This window comes from Schistocerca serialis, chromosome 3, assembly GCF_023864345.2.
Source record: "Schistocerca serialis cubense isolate TAMUIC-IGC-003099 chromosome 3, iqSchSeri2.2, whole genome shotgun sequence".
Classification (NCBI taxonomy): Eukaryota; Metazoa; Arthropoda; class Insecta; order Orthoptera; family Acrididae; genus Schistocerca; species Schistocerca serialis.
Window position 1 is genome coordinate 791,943,083 of NC_064640.1, and position 17,662 is coordinate 791,960,744.

Here is a 17,662-nt window from a genome sequence, read left to right on the forward strand (position 1 = left end):
GAATGTTTGCATTGGAACAAATGGTTCAAATGGCTCTAAGCACTATGGGACTTAACATCTGAGGTCATCAGTCCCGTAGACTTAGAACTAGTTAAACCTAACTAACCTAAGGACATCACACACATCCATGCCAGAGGCAGGTTTCGAACCTGCAATCGTAGCAGCCGCGAGGTTCCGGACTGACGCGCCTAGAACCGCTCGGCCGCAGCGGCCGGCCTGCATAGTAACAACCTTAATACGTAACATGAAAAGACACATAGCACTGTTTGTGGATGTTCACATTTTATAATGAAAATTAATAAGTTGCGGTAACATGTATTTTCAAACCGCAAAAGGAAACCGCGCAGGAAATATTTCGGAATGACCGAAAAATAGGACTCAGACGCCGCGAAGATAAATAAACATGTGAACCTTTGCTGTTCAAGTTCGAATCCTGCTTCTGATAACATGAAAGGAGAAACAGTTGTGATGAGAATGTGAAACAAGGAACAAAAAGTGGCAACAGTTCTGTGTCGTATATGTCAGTCTTAAGGAAATTTACATTCATTCCACAAATACCAAAAGAACGAAATATATCGCCTTCTCGTAACAATTACATTATAACTGCTGTTGATTTTTTGTCGATATAAGCGAAAAGAACATCATAAATGTGCTTTATAGTTTTCAGACAGCTTACGACAGAGAGTAAGCAAATTAAAAAGAAGACCTTATCCCAGGTCAGCGTGGGACGGAATTTCTATGTAATATCTCAGCGTAGACACATTTCGCTCGTAGTTCATTTCCCATTTGTCTCACAGCAACGGCCCCGCTTGGCTATAACAACACTGATACGAGAATCATCGAGGTGTAATTGTTAAATCCGACTAGTATTTTAAATACCACCGTACTTACGCCCGGATCTGACTCAGTGGACAATGTTAATTGCAATTTCATTTCACCTTCAAGACTATTTCAAAGGCTTAATAACGCTTTTAAGACAGGTCCTGCACGTATCAACTTGTCTCCTGATACAAATGTTCATCTGCTCTTGCTTAACTAATAAGTTGAGGGTCACATAAATAAGGTAAAACCAGAAGGACAAACCGACATGGATACCAAACATCTCACTCTTTACATCACCGTGCAATAACTTGAAACAATTAAGCATTGGTAAGGAAACACATTTAGATGAAACGCGGTCGAAGAAGTAAATTAAAAATTTCGAGTCGAAACTTAAATCACATCTTGCATAAGTACTTTCGTTTTGAAATCACCTCTACACAGATAACAATCGCAACATATGTGAAACATCTCCTTTTTATGTAAAAGAATGACAGTGCTGGAAAACTTTTACGGTATTTGGTTTTCAAACAGCTGAGCAAAACTGAACGTACACAGACGTCTCTCCTTACTTATTCTGATCATCACTAAACTGACACAATATTTTTAGCGCAACGCAATCTGACTTTCAATAATTCCTACAAAAGAATGGCCCTGACTAACATTAACCTATACCTTTCATGAATCACTTACCTCACAAAAATCGTCGTGACTCGAAGTACTGCAATACAGCGAGCGCCAATACTGCCAGCTAAATAAAAGATTCTAACTACTGAAGGCACTAACTACTGATAGGCATATAGTTAGCAAATGAAAGATTTTGCTAGAGAACACACAATTTATTTACCTTAATAATGTTCAAAAGTCATACTAATATATATATATATATATATATATATATATATATATATAAAATCAATTCGTGACATCCAGTTTGACAAATTTCCTTTTTCTGATGGACACACGTCCAAATCGTCCGCTCATATTAATATCTCAAAACTCTGGCATCTCTCTCCCCACATCCACCACTGCTGGTGGCTCATCTCCAACTGCCGAACGCTACGCACTGTTCACATCCAAATGCCCAACACTACACAAGCGAATATTCCAACAGTGAGTCCAACCAGCCACAGACTGCACACAGGACAGTCAGCGATTTTCATACAGAGCGTCTGTGACGTTACCAACATAAAATCCTAAACAGCCTACTTACATACGTGTAATTCAAGATCGAGTTCTTTTAAACACTTTGATAACTGTGGGTCACAGTGGGGATTTGCCGACATCCAATAATATCATGGAACCCGATACAGTCAATAAATAACTGTACAGATATAACGAAAAGTTCATCAGTGACATAGTTTCAGGAAGTGAGCCTAAAAGAGAGACTAAAAGAAAGTCCACTACTCAAAGGAAATGGATCATGTCAGTTTGACGGAATCAATACGGTTCATTCTTACTTTAACAAGCCTAGTATCATCATAGCAGTCCTGTGGCATGCCGGACGTGGTGACATGTCTATAGCGTATTAGTTCTTCAAGGCAGACATTTGGGACCTTAGCATTTAGAAGAGCTGTATCTCTTGTGTTGAAGTTCTGAACGCACTTCACGTTCAAATGGTTCAAAGGGCTCTGAGCACTATGCGACTTAACATCTGAGGTCATCAGTCCCCTAGAACTTATAACTACTTAAACATAACTAACCTAAGGACATCACACACATTCATGCCCGAGGCAGGATTCGAACCTGCCACCGTAGCAGTCGCGCGGTTCCCGACTGAAGCGCCTAGAACCGCTCACCTACCGCGGCCGGCACACTTCACATTCCATGGGTGGGCGTGCAGTTAGCTCAGCAGTTTTCTGAAACTGTATCATACACGGGGAACCCGCAGTACGTCGCTCTCTGACGAACTTGAAACCGTGCCTCGTAAAAGAAGCTCCACCATGAGCAGTGTGGGAAGGCACAAATGCCAGAGTCACTTATTTTAGTGTGAACATCATCAGGGAAAGCAAGCTTGTTAACATTGATGAATTCCTGCGCCATGGTGATAATTTCTCGGCAAGCCGCCATTTTATCGACGCCTCGAGGCTGCAATTTGTTACGGATCCTAGCGTGTGTTTTGTTAACTGCATCGCTTCTACTTGTGGGTTCCGTTTGCTGTGCGATGACAAAAAGGCGCCGGCCGAAGTGGCCGTGCGGTTAAAGGCGCTGCAGTCTGGAGCCGCAAGACCGCTACGGTCGCAGGTTCGAATCCTGCCTCGGGCATGGATGTTTGTGATGTCCTTAGGTTAGTTAGGTTTAACTAGTTCTAAGTTCTAGGGGACTAATGACCTCAGCAGTTGAGTCCCATAGTGCTCAGAGCCATTTGACAAAAAGGCACTTCTGTAATGGGCGTTTGTAATATGAATGCGTGGTGTCTGTTCTTTCGGACATGTGCACATAATTCGCAGCTGCTATACATTATATGTAAATTGAAGGGGTGAGGGAAATAAAGGAAAGGGAAGAGATCACTGCTGTTAGCTGCAACGAGATATTACGAGGGATCAGCGGCGAGGAGTGAAAATGTGTACCGGATCGAGATTTGAACCCTGTTTACTAGGCGGGTGCGTTAACCACTGCGGCATCCGCTCGCTGAGATTCCGACACGAAGGCGGACGTATTTGTGCTCCCGCACTGAAGAAGGTGAGTCCATTACCGGTACACATTTTCACTCGTCGCCGCTGATTTCACGTAATGTCTCGATGCAGGTGACAGTAGTGATCCCCTCCCTTTTCATTTCCTTTCCTCCCCTCTTCTTTTTAATTTACATAAAAGGTGTATGTCCTAGTGAGGCACGCCTTGTATCGCGTCTATGTAAGTCGGACAGTAGCTGACAGATGGCATCATACGAGAGTCATGGTTCCAGCGTGCCAGATGTGCTCTTCCGATGCAGCATAGAGATGGGTCGAACTCGTTCATTCCCGTGAACTACTTCATTCATTTCACTCTTTGCCGTGAAGCGTCCAAATGAAGTAGTTCATTCATAAAGTACGGAAGCCTGGCGAAGTTGCCCAGTTCGCCGCTCAGCCGCGGCTACGCTCGCTTCGCCTCGCTCGTACAATAAAGCTTAATAATACTTCATAATTTCACCAACAGATGGCCGAACTATGCAGTAACGTGCACGCAACGGTTTACGCTATTACAGCGTCTGAGTTAAATAGAGCATGGTCGAAGGGGACAAAGGAAAGATAAACAGAGAAGCCTGTCACATATAAAGAAGGTATTACATTTAATCTTGCTCGACATTTTCTCATGAAGCGCCCAAAAAAGTCTTTATCTGCCAAATGAAACATTATTTGTTATATTCATGGACTGAAAACTAGGGCTACCAACGAAATGCAGTCCAATTTTATGTTCTTTTTAAAACTTAATCCAAAATAGAATGAGTATGTTTTCCACTGTCACAAAGTCTATATACCTACGTTAAGTAATTATTCAGAAGGTTTCTTGTAGGTTTTATTTTTGTTGCAAATAATAACCCTCCAGATTCAAAACGTAAACTGTCACCTGTAGTCATTGGTACGATTTCAGGTAAAATCCCTCTTTCAGTGTTATTAACAAACCTTTTATTTTCATGTTGGCTGTGCGTGCTCACACAGCCAGCCTCTTCGTTTGTATCTTTAATATTCATTTGTCTGCAAGCGCTGCCAACGGTAGGATACCCGCAGACGCTACGTTTAACTGCACAAATAGTCACGGGTAATGATGTCAGCACTGTAGGAAGCAGATGACGCTGTCTTCCCCTCGCCTCTCACCTCCCCAACCACTCGTAAACCTATCTTTCCCCACTCCGCGCGATTCGTCGACAGGCGGTAGAGGGAGGACTGAAGTGAAGGGAGGATGAGTGACGTAGCGCCGATGTAGTGGGAGAGGGAGAGGGGAAGAGAGTGAGTGAACGAGAAAAAAGTGTGGAGTGTGCTATCAAGTACCAGTTCATTGAAATTGAGTGGTTAGTTCACACTTCACTGGAGTGAAGCGTTCATTTGAACGACTCATTCACGAGCTCCCCATCACTAAAGCAGCAGTTTCTCATAGTTAACGGCTGTGGCCGCAAGGTGACAGCGTCTTACGGACCTAATTAGTACGTTGTCAAAACTGTATCTTGAGCAAATATTACGTCTCCTATTAATTACTCTTGATTCAACATGTTGAATTATTCCTGGGAAAGATGATGTAGCGCAAAGTAATACAACAGATTAATACGGTATGGTTATCTCTCTTAACAGTAAATTACAGCACACGGATTGTATCAGTGCAAAGAGTGTGAATCATGCTCTCGCGGGAAACTTGCAAAATGCAAATAGTTTATGGGAGTACGGAAACATGAAAATTACATTGTAATTCATTTATTTAAAAAAGGGCTATTTCGATATTTCTGGATTTAATGAATTTGTTCTTTTAATAAATTTCTCATAAAAGCTGTTATGCTGTGACTGGTTTTCAGTAAAAGACATGGGTTTGCGCGGTTTAGTACTGATATCGGACTGGCTATGATGTATATCAGCGAATCTTCGGACAGTATGTTCGCGCGTATAATGTAGGCTAAAGAATTGCTTTGTTGAGGATGCTATAAGCTCGGAGTTCAGCCATCATGTTCGGACACAGGTACATAGAGTTCTGAACAGATATAATAATTTTGCAGAATAATGAGTGAAATTTGACCGTGAATTGCCGCAAAGTAATCGTGGCACTTCAATTAACTAAAATCCACGTAGCATGTTGTACTAGTCGGGACGGAGAACTGATCGCTCATGGGAATCGAGTAATGGAGTATTTGAGCAAGCGTTCTCTTACAGACAATTGGATTAGCTCGGGCTTGCTGGTGTTATTGTGTAAACAAGTAACAATATACCGAAGTTTGTCCTCACAAACTATCTATCGTTTAATAGCTTTGTTAGACTTGTAACAGCATACCTGTAGAGGCGTGTAGAGCTGCTACTTTCGGCTACAAATTTTTCTTGCCGAAGAACATTACGTATTTTATAACAGGTTAGGGGTGTGTACCGGACTGCAAGAGAAGGAACTCGCTGTAAGGTGAATGGACATTATTATTTAGGCGGAAAAAGAAGCTGCACAGTTCAAATGGTTCAAATGGCTCTGAGCAATATGGGACTTAACTTCTGACGTCATCAGTCCCCTAGAACTTAGAACTACTTAAACCTAACTAACCTAAGGACATCACACACATCCATGCCCGAGGCAGGATTCGAACCTGCGACCGTAGCGGTCGCGCGGTTCCAGACTGTAGTGCCTAGAACCTCTTGGCCACTCCGGCCGGCAGCTGCACAGTTGTACGTGGTTCACCGGTCAGGAAAAAAATCTGTAGCATGTCGAAACTGCAGTCGTCAATAGTTTACAAAGAGGACAGTGTAATACAGTGACCGAAAGATATGATGGTACAGTAGACGAGAAAGTGAAAGAGAACATCTATGACAATAGAACTGGACCTTTACGACGTGAAATGGATGGGAAACGTCATCAAGGCAAAGAAGGGCGCAGCATAGAGTTGGACAAGGCAGAGTCAGGTGGTGTAACTAATATCGAACGACACACATCCGCGTTGACAACACAGCAGACGAGGACCCTAAAACTGTTGTATCTGAAGGACGAAATCGGATCTGCAGACACGTACGTCGCGAACACAGGAGACAACAGGAATCAAGTGAAGTGTATTTTCTTTGTTGTGTGTTCATATTAAAAGACTTGGCAGGATGGAAGATAATGGGAATACTGCAAATGTGAAAGAAGGGGATGAGGATGAGGTACAGTTCAGTATAAGGGCCAGTCACTCAAGCACTCCTGAACAAAGACAAGCAGTTGATTTAGTAAGTAATAATGTTTTAGTTGATGATATACCACAGTTGCCTTCTCTAATTGTGGGAGTAGAACTAGAACAGAATGTTTCAACAGATTTAGCTATGGAATGCAGTCTAAATTTTGACAGTAGCTGTACGGTTTGAGTAATGCTCATTTGTTGATGTTAGTCCATTCAGTGTAAATGAACAAGAAACAGTGGAGGCAGATGACAAATTTGGGATGTTGCTGATAAAGTAAACAGAACAGGGAATTGTATTAGGTGGAAATACACCACAAAGCTAGCAAGATATGTTTGCAGCATTAATGTTTGATAAGAAAAAAAAATTTCTGAGGTAAAAGGAAGGGCCGGCAGTGAGTAGATTAAGTGAAAAAGGATGTACATAAATTAGACCCGAAGGTTGAGGCAGCAGAATTTGTTTGAGAAAATAACTGCAAAGCTTTATAATTAAAGTAATATAGATAGTGTGAGCTGTTAAAGCACGCATGCATGTCCGGAGGAACAGGCATTGCGGCGACTACAGCCATTACGAAATACATCAAATGTATTCTCAGTTGCGAATGTGGATAGCCATCAGCCGTATAATGGAATGACTACAATGAAATTTTGTGCCGGACTGGAACTCGAATCCGGAACTACGGAATATGTAAGTTTGGATCTGGTCGTGAGTCGCGCTCGGATAGTCAGATGCTTGGTTCGAGTCCTGGTCTGGTGATAAAAAAAAAGTTAATCTGACCGCCCGCTACAAGCGGGAACTCGAGTCCTGGTCCGGCACAAATTTTCATTGTCATTCCATTATACAGGTGATGGTTATCCTTATTCACAACGGCGAAAACATTTTATGTATGATCCGCACGTCGAAAATTTGAGGCGAAACTATAGCAAGATTTGAAACTGCAGCTGAACAATATGAAATGTCAGAAAAGTTTAAAGAAGATTTTTTCAATGAAATGAGTGAAAACAAAAGCAAATGAAGTTGGAAGTTAGTTTCTGGGCAAGTGAAATGTTTAATCTCAGTAAAGGAAGTATGAAAAGTTTCGCTTTGAAGTGGGTTACTAATCTGTCATATGTGATGAATAAATTAGAGCCATGCAGATTGACATGGGGTTAGATGGGAAGTTGGCCATGAACTGACGTAATAAAATTATTGCTGCTCCCGGAGATGACATTACTAGTTTATTAATCATTTGGAAAGGGAGGAGAAATTATTTCAGGAGAAGGAGCAAGCTAATCGGTACTTTAGGCCTGAAAGTAAACCACTATAATGTAAATGTAAACAGAATGGGCGAGTTCAGTAACAGTAATTGTGGGAGAGCTGCAAGGGGGTGCGTCATGCTATGGCAAACAGACCAATCAGCAGAGAACAAGGACCTGTGTATAGAACATGTTCTCCAAGACATGGCGGTGATGATTTTCAAAACAGTCAATGGGTGGCATTCAGAGTGAGAAATGAACCAAAATCACAGAGTGTGGGAAACTAAATCCCGCCTGTAAAGTAGCTAGCATTTTCAGAAAGGGTAATAGTAATCTGAACCCACTAGCCATGCTCATTGTACATAGTAACGACCAAATATCTGAAGTAATAACAGGAGTGATGAAATGGGGCGAATGAGATTAATGAAGTCACAATATGTATGTTCATCGGTGGCTTGGAAGAGTTTTTTTAATAGAAAAGAACATATAAAAGTTGCAGTAGAAAGAATTTTATAGATAGTGTGAAGAAAAACGACGAAGCATCTGATATACAAGAAACTGTGTGCAGTGAAAATGATGACGAATATTGTCATGAAGAAGAGAATAACACAGATAACGATGGACTGCAGGAGCTACACGAGAAAAGGATGGAGGAAATAATGGAGGCAATAAATAAAAATTATGTGCAGCAGTTGGAAAGATGCAGACAGGTGATGACCATAGTGGGGAGTCAGTCAATTAGTGAGAGTTTTGAGGAATATAATGAGGATAGAGAATTTGAAGAGTTAACGAAAAATTTAATTACTGTGGAAAGAGATGGCGTAGACTTGGATAAGTGTTTTGATCTGTCATTAGATGACAGACTGACAAATGCTGCAAGAGTGAATAGTGAGTGCAATCTCACTAACGTGTGTGTGTAATCACTAGACACTGGAGGGTTCTGATAGAAGGGAGACATATACGATTTACTGGAGGAAGAAGTAGTCAATAATTATTGCGGAAAAACAAGACAGCCAATAATATGTTCGAAGGTACAAGGTGAAGAAGAAGAGTGTTTAGCTGATAGTGTCAGTGATCTTTGTGCTATTAATCAGAAATCATTAGAAGCATTACCTGAGATGGGAGAATTAGAAATAATGATTGTAATGGGTACCCAAATAATTGTAGCCATCGAAATAGTAAAGAAGCCCATTAAATATCAAATGAAGTTACCTGTTAACATAAATGGTATCCAAGTGTATCACAACTTTCTGATAATTTCTGGTTTGAGCACTGACATGTTGACTAGGGAAGGCTCTTTTAACAAATACGACAGGAAGTTGCATTTTAATGAAGATTCTGTGATTTTAGAAATAAATGGGAGAAAAGTGACTACCATCTTCTATGAAAAGGAAATTCACAACTGACGAAAGGAACAATGTTCGTATAAGATATTGTGGGGAAAAAAAAAGGATTGGAAAGTTATAAAAAACATAGTGCAGAAGTAGGGTTGGATCCAGAGGAATTGGTAAACAGCCATGATGAAATAGATGTTGAGGTGGATGATTTTCATGAATTAAATAGGAGCTGAGGCTAAAGACCTCACAGGGCATTTCACTTTTTCAAAGCTAGGTGGCTGACAATCTCCAGGCACTCGAGTTATTAGCAATATTTCTTAATTTTCATTTCATATTGTCATTCTTCCTCGTCTATCATTCTGAACTATTTCTGTTTGAAAGAAGATAGAAATATCTTCGCTATTGGGAGAAAAGTGAGAAATAGCAAGGAGTCTTATGTTAAAGTTGACCACACTGACAGCATAGTGAAATATGGAGTAAATAGAACTATTAAAGAATTTTGAGGAGTGTTAAGTAAAGAGTACCAGATGTGGATTATGACAAACTGAACAAGATGGCGCAGTGATTAGCACAATCACGGGAGGACGATGGTTCAGATCTGAAGTCTGGCCAGTGCTGGGATGTTTCCTTTCAAACGGCACAGCCAATTTCCTTTCCCATCCTTGCAACAGTCCGAGCTTTCGCTCTATCTCTAAGGATCTTGATGTCAATGGGATGTTAAATGCTGATCTTCCATCCTGTTTCTGATTATGAGAAAAATGACTAGTGATGGAGTAAAGTGACTTGTTGTACAAAGGTGTTGTTGTCTTGGAATATGTACATCGTGACGTAAAGATTACTGTATGTGACAGATAAAGAGCTGTAACAGCTAGTATGTAAGAATTCATGCTGAAATTAGGTAACTGGATATTGAAGGGCGTGTTACTGTAGTGAAAACTAGGTAATAGATTTTGGAATAGTGAGGAAATCTTATCAAATGTGATTCATAAAAAAAAGTTGTTACTGTATGGGAACTAGTGAGGAAAACGATAGTTCATTAATGTTGAAGGATGCATTGTAATGATGAAAAATGGATAATGTATTTTTGAGTAATAATGTGGAAAATTACCAGATGCAATTTTTAAAATAAACGGAGGCATATAGTGGTGTAAAAACTTTTGTGGGAATATGAACTACATATACAAATTCTAATATGATTAAACACAAGTCTGAAAGGATCACAGTGGAAGAAAGTGGATGGAGAAGCTTCTTTAAATACAGTTCATGACTTTTTATGTGATCTATTCTGTATTAGGTCAAAGTTTTTTTATTGTCCATATTTTGAAAGGCAATGTGGACTACCTGTGGTACATGTGACTGCGGAGAGGCACTAGTAAAGCCAATTTTATGTTGTAAACTTTGTAAAAGAATTATTTATTCTATAACTAGGATTTTTGAAGAAATTTAAGTAACTAGTATAAACTAAATATTCTGAATAAAATAAGTAGATCTAGAACATGCTCTCATTGCCAAAATATTCTACTACAATCATTGTTTTGTTCACACTTTGAGAAATCGTATTTTGCAAGTTTTTCCAATTTTCTGCGATTGAGTGCCCCATTTACAGAAAATTCTCTGTTAATTTACTTTTATTAAGGATAATCAGTAAAATAACTAAATTAATTCAGAGATAATCTTAGAGTACGAATATGTACTAATATTCATCTATCAGGAATATCATGTGTAAAAATAATAGTCTTAGGCGGAACTGTGTTTTGAGGAAACTCCCTACATAACTGAAGCATAGGTTGTATTTTAAGTGAAGATGGATTCTTATGGACACCACTCAAATAGGTTACCTTGACAATGTAATAAAGATGATTCAAAGTGTAGAAGGACATCAATACAAGGCCGACGAGGAGGTTGGATGAATCTACAAATATACATGAACGCACTGTAAGGCGAAAAGTGTATAAATTCGAAGAATTTAGAATATGAAAAAGAAACAAATTCAGTGTTTAACTAAAATGCTGAAAGTAATATAAGCTTTTCTGAAAAGAGAAATAAATTTGTTGTTTCTACAATAAATTTTATATTTTACGACATTGTAAAGACTTTCAGAGAAAAATGAGTATTTCTAAACAATAGGCTGGGTTAGATTTTGAACTGCCAACCCGAGGGTAAGAATTATGAATCTTAGTTTACTAAGTTTGCTTTGGAAAACTATTGGAATTCGGAGAATAGCCGAGATGTTGGTTAGTTATTAATAATTTGTTAGAAAAATGTTTTATGATAATAGGGGGTGTGAGACGTAACGCCTTGTATCGCGCCCATAAGTCGGATGGCAGTGAACAGATAACTTCATACATCAGGCATGATTCTAACATGGTAGATGTGGTCTTACGAAGCATTATTTCCTAATGATTATAACTGTGGCCGAAAGGTGTCAGCATCTTATGGACTTGAATCGCATGTAGTCAAAATACTGCATTTTGGAAACAAAACTGGATCTTAAGCAATTATTAAGTCTTCTATTAGTTACTGTTGATTTAACATTCTGAATTATTGGTGTGAAAGATGGAATGAGTCCAAAACAATATAATAAATGAATATTGTTATATTCATTAACTGAGTAAACGGTAGCATGGGAATTGTATCAGTATAATGAGAGCGAAATCCACTCTCACGGGAAATTTGTAAAGCGTAACTAGCCAGTTTATGGGACTGGGAAAACGTTAAACATTTCAGTATGTTTCACTTATTTAAAAATGGGTTATTTCAAGACTTTTGGGTTTCATATTGTTTTAATCAGTTGCTCATAAAAGCTATTATGTTGTGACTGGTTCTTAGCAAAAGACGTGGGATTGCGCGGTTTAGTACTGATGTCGAATTGGCTATGATGTATATCAGCCAATTACAGGACAGTACCTTCGCGCATATTATGTGGGCTAAAGGAATGCTTTGTGGAGGCTAAAATAAGTTCTGAGCTTAGCCATCATAGCGTTCGGAAGCAGGGATATGGAGCGCTCAACAGATGTAATAATTTTGCGCATTACTGAGTGAAACTTGACCGTTGAGTGCCGCAAAGTAATCGTGAGCGAGTGAGAAAGACGAACTCTCGAAATTCTAGTTTTATGCGTAAACTGTTACTTTTGAATTACCTACAATCCGCGTGGAATATTGTGGAAGTCGGAAACGAGAACTGAGCGTTCGGGGGATCGATCTGGGGAGTATTTTATGAAGCAGTCCGTCATAGACAATCTGTTTTGTAATGTTTTTGGTTATTGGCTCGGTAAGATAATATAAAATGGCTATTACGAGTGACTGACTGCGTGTGACTGTTAACCTATAACTTAGAATTACCATAGGCTTGCCGGTGTTATTGTATCTAACAAGTAACAATATACCCAAGTTTTCACTCACAAACTATCTATCGTTTAATAGTTCTGTTAGCTTGGTACCATTAAACTTTTCATATCGCCTGTAGAAACGTGTAGAGTGGCTTGTTTCCGCTATACATTTTTCTGAGCGATAATATTATACTTTTTATAACAGGTTAGGCGTGTGTACGGGATTGCACAAGAAGAAATGCGCCGCAAGGTGAGTGGACATTGTACTGTCGATGGAAAAATAAGCCATGCCGTTGCAAATGGGATGCAGAATGGCATACAGTTAGGCAAAATTTCTTTTAAGAACACCTCGATATTCCGATTTCACCCACGACCTGGCCATCGTATAACGAGGGATGAGAAGTCTTTCGGTTCGAGCAGGAATTCGGTGTTCTAATTGAATTTATAAGCTTTATGTACCACTGTGATTAGGATGGTGGATGCAATCGATTGTGGCATTCTTAGATTTACTACTATTAGACTTTAAAAATGTACATGAGGTTCCTTAACAAAATGCATGAAACCAATTGCAGAATCATAGTTGGCACATTTAGGGAAAGCAATATCTGTAAAATCCTGAGTCAGATTCTTGAACCCAGCCGCTTGCCAGGAACATTAAAGCATAGGCTGGTACACTGGAGCAGACAACTGGTTATGAATAGCAGAATGCGTTTTCGTTATTCATTCCTAATTCGGTGTCGAATTTCCTAATTTAGTGTCGAAGTCATTGCAGAGAGTACTTACAGAGTCTGTTATCCTCCTTGTGTATATTTTGTTCTGCCGGAAGAAATAAACATCCAAAGGCTCTGTTGTTCTTGGTGGAATGATCACACATTCCGAGTCTTTACTCGGAAATGAATCATTTGTTATTGTTATATCCTTGTGAGCATTCCAAGAATCACAAAGTGATATACATTTCTGGTTATTTGTGACATTCCCATAAACAACATTCATGGAAAAGTATTGTAAATGGTCTTTTGATATTTTCCAAATGCGCTGGCATGCAGATGTATGTTTGGTGGAAGATTGTTTTCTTTAGCTTTTTTGACTTTCAGGCCAAAAGTTTCTCCCGAAAGATAAATGCACAGCTTTTTTGCTAGGTTACCACTCATTGAAAGTCCAACATCTATCGTACAAAAATAAGTTGGTTTGTCCGCAGACTGGACCAAGATAACTGTTGACTTGTCCTCTTTTTATACAGTGTCGCACCAGAAGTTTGTTAATAATTTAATCCACTTTCATCAATGTTCCAAATGCCGTTTGTGTGTATCTGGCAACATGCAGTTTTCTGGTTTACTTCTTCGAAAAAGCGGGACGCAGTCAAGCGAATATCTTGGTTGTCGTATAGATCTCTGACCGTCATGAAAAGAGTGATGTGTCTACGGCACATGCTGTATTCTTTCTTGAGACGTACTAGGAAATGTATACAACATTTAAACTTTGTCTGCCCAATTTCCCTTGCTTTTTACATTGCCCAAAATTTTGGGTGCCAGTATTGGACACATTTTCCTTCATTCCTTGCTATGTCGAACTGGCACATAATGTGTTCTTTTATCTCCAGATCTATGATTGCCCTGTTTCTTCGAAATGGATGTTCATTACGTCTTTTTTTCCTCCACATAATCAAATATTATGTTGATGTTCGATGTGCTTTTCATAGGTGGCTGTCTCTTCCATAGCGAGCTGTAGGTCGCAACTTTACATGGAGGTGTATGACAATCATCATAAATACGTTCAAGACCTTCCTCCAAAATTTTTTTGAAAACACCAACAGTACTGGATTTCTTTTCTGGTGTATGTTCATAGTCATCACAGCTTTTAGCTTCTCTCTGAGGAGTACAGTTTCCGCAACTACCACTAGCATTACCTTCTTGAACAATATTAATCGCGTTATTGTCTATAATGTCGTTTTCTTCATCCACTACCACATCCAATGTAACTTCAGTTCAGCAATCACATGAATTTTATTGTTTCTGAATAATCAGATCCACCAGAAACATTGCGAAAGTGTTATCAATCTGTCCTACACAGTCTTCCATTGAATATTAAGTCAACTACTTGCTGATATAACGTATTTAACCCCCGATCAAGACTGCAAGCGCTGCTCTGTACGATGAACCAAGAGTAACAGTGTCACAGCCCATCACAGGCTTCAGGCTTGGTTAGAAATATGAGATGGTCCAGTGTACAAGTGTTTGAATACAAATTCCTGTTCGAGCGAAGAGATGTCCCTTGTTAGTCCTTAAACTAATGATGGATATCTTTTTTGAGCTTCCAAGAATTTGTGGCTGTGGCGTAAACGTTGATGATGCCATTCATTGAATGGGTTTCGTCTTATTTGGCTCTAGGGCCATATTTTCCACTAACTGCTTGTAGATAAACAATAACTATTACTAACAGTTTTAAAAAGTGTGTTAATCCATTTTGGGCAGCGCACCAGTACGGAACATTACAAGTACAAAACAGCTATCGCCATGGAGGACCCAAGTGGCAAGTGGAGAAATGAATCGATATAAACATAAAATGATCGATCGTCTACAGAGCCTAGAAAGAATAGACATGCTATTATTACATGTGCATTGAGACAGTGGGCAATAGCTGCAGCAGCCTCATTGATGTCAGAAAGTTTTAAATTCAAAGCCTCGAACATCTAGTGCTATCACCCAGTGGGGAAAAGGGAAATCGTCCGCGTCGTGCACCAAATGCATAACATTGCAGTGAGCACATGGTGTGTCGTTGGGCGATCACTCTGTTTTTAAAATAATGAAAATATTTTATGGAAAGAACGTCCATGAGAGCAGTTTTGTGTTATTTTTTATTGGTTGTGACAATGATTTTATCAGATGGTTTGCCTCATGTGCCATGATGTCAATATGGTTTTATAAATGTTAATCCACGTTTCAGGTATGTGGTTCTGTAATAATTGTAATGTATATAGTTAACTCATGTAAGCCCTCCCTCAAACCTGTTATGTTATACCTTCACAGATCCGATGATGGCACCTTCAGAGTGCTGAAACCGGTCATCTAGTAAACGATATTGAAGCGATCGTGGCTTTTCAGTTATTTTAAATACCAATGTAAAATTTAAGGTTGATTGATTATTAGAAACAGCAACATTCTGTCGTCTTCAGACTTTCGCTATAATTTCTGTATTCAGTCCTGATTTCGTTCTAAGTGCGGATCAAGAAGACTGTGTCAAATCGCTAGTCAGAGAATGTTACCGTTTTGAGGTGAGGACGTTACAGAAATGGCTATCGGCCAGTTGAAACTAGCATATCTATCGTCAGCTTTTGGACAAAGATTTTCTACCTTACGTAAAAATGGAGCCGTTTCTGTAGCGTATAGGGGGAAAAAAAATATCCCTCCTTATACGACGGTCTGGTTGTCGATGAAATCGGAATATCGACTTGTTCATTAAAAGTAATTTCGCCAAAGTGTATGCCGTTGTGTGAACCCTACGACCTATAATGTTACTGACAGGTGAAGAATTACCCTCCCTCATTACAGGCGTGGCTTTTGTCAGGGCACAGGAAACGGCTATCACAAGCAGAAGCGATACAATTATTAATAAAAAACAAAAAACGCTTGGACCCGTAAGCAATTACGGGCTCCAGCCGCCGAGAAAATGTTTTTATATGCTTGGTTAGCCTCGAAATTATCACGATATGGCCGGTATTTAGTGACGTTAACGAGGTTGTTTGTTCTACTGATATTCACACTAAAATATGTCACTGTGGCATTTGTGCCTTCTCTCGCTGCTCGCCGTACCCTTACTTTAAATGATTCGAATGTTTTATGATATACATCATCTTGGTAATTGGATAATGAGCAAGTTCTCTTGAAGTGAAAAAATTGAAATAGTAGAATTTTTTATGTTTTTGATGATAAATCTACACTCCTGGAAATTGAAATAAGAACACCGTGAATTCATTGTCCCAGGAAGGGGAAACTTTATTGACACATTCCTGGGGTCAGATACATCACATGATCACACTGACAGAACCACGGGCACATAGACACAGGCAACAGAGCATGCACAATGTCGGCACTAGTACAGTGTATATCCACCTTTCGCAGCAATGCAGGCTGCTATTCTCCCATGGAGACGATCGTAGAGATGCTGGATGTAGTCCTGTGGAACGGCTTGCCATGCCATTTCCACCTGGCGCCTCAGTTGGACCAGCGTTCGTGCTGGACGTGCAGACCGCGTGAGACGACGCTTCATCCAGTCCCAAACATGCTCAATGGGGGACAGATCCGGAGATCTTGCTGGCCAGGGTAGTTGACTTACACCTTCTAGAGCACGTTGGGTGGCACGGGATACATGCGGACGTGCAATGTCCTGTTGGAACAGCAAGTTCCCTTGCCGGTCTAGGAATGGTAGAACGATGGGTTCGATGACGGTTTGGATGTACCGTGCACTATTCAGTGTCCCCTCGACGATCACCAGTGGTGTACGGCTAGTGTAGGAGATCGCTCCCCACACCATGATGCCGGGTGTTGGCCCTGTGTGCCTCGGTCGTATGCAGTCCTGATTGTGGCGCTCACCTGCACCGCGCCAAACACGCATACGACCATCATTGGCACCAAGGCAGAAGCGACTCTCATCGCTGAAGACGACACGTCTCCATTCGTCCCTCCATTCACGCCTGTCGCGACACCACTGGAGGCGGGCTGCACGATGTTGGGGCGTGAGCGGAAGACGGCCTAACGGTGTGCGGGACCATAGCCCATCTTCATGGAGACGGTTGCGAATGGTCCTCGCCGATACTCCAGGAGCAACAGTGTCCCTAATTTGCTGGGAAGTGGCGGTGCGGTCCCCTACGGCACTGCGTAGGATCCTACGGTCTTGGCGTGCATCCGTGCGTCGCTGCGGTCCGGTCCCAGGTCGACGGGCACGTTCACCTTCCGCCGACCACTGGCGACAACATCGATGTACTGTGGAGACCTCACGCCCCACGTGTTGAGCAATTCGGCGGTACGTCCACTCGGCCTCCCGCATGCCCACTATACGCCCTCGCTCAAAGTCCGTCAACTGCACATACGGTTCACGTCCAAGCTGTCGCGGCATGCTACCAGTGTTAAAGA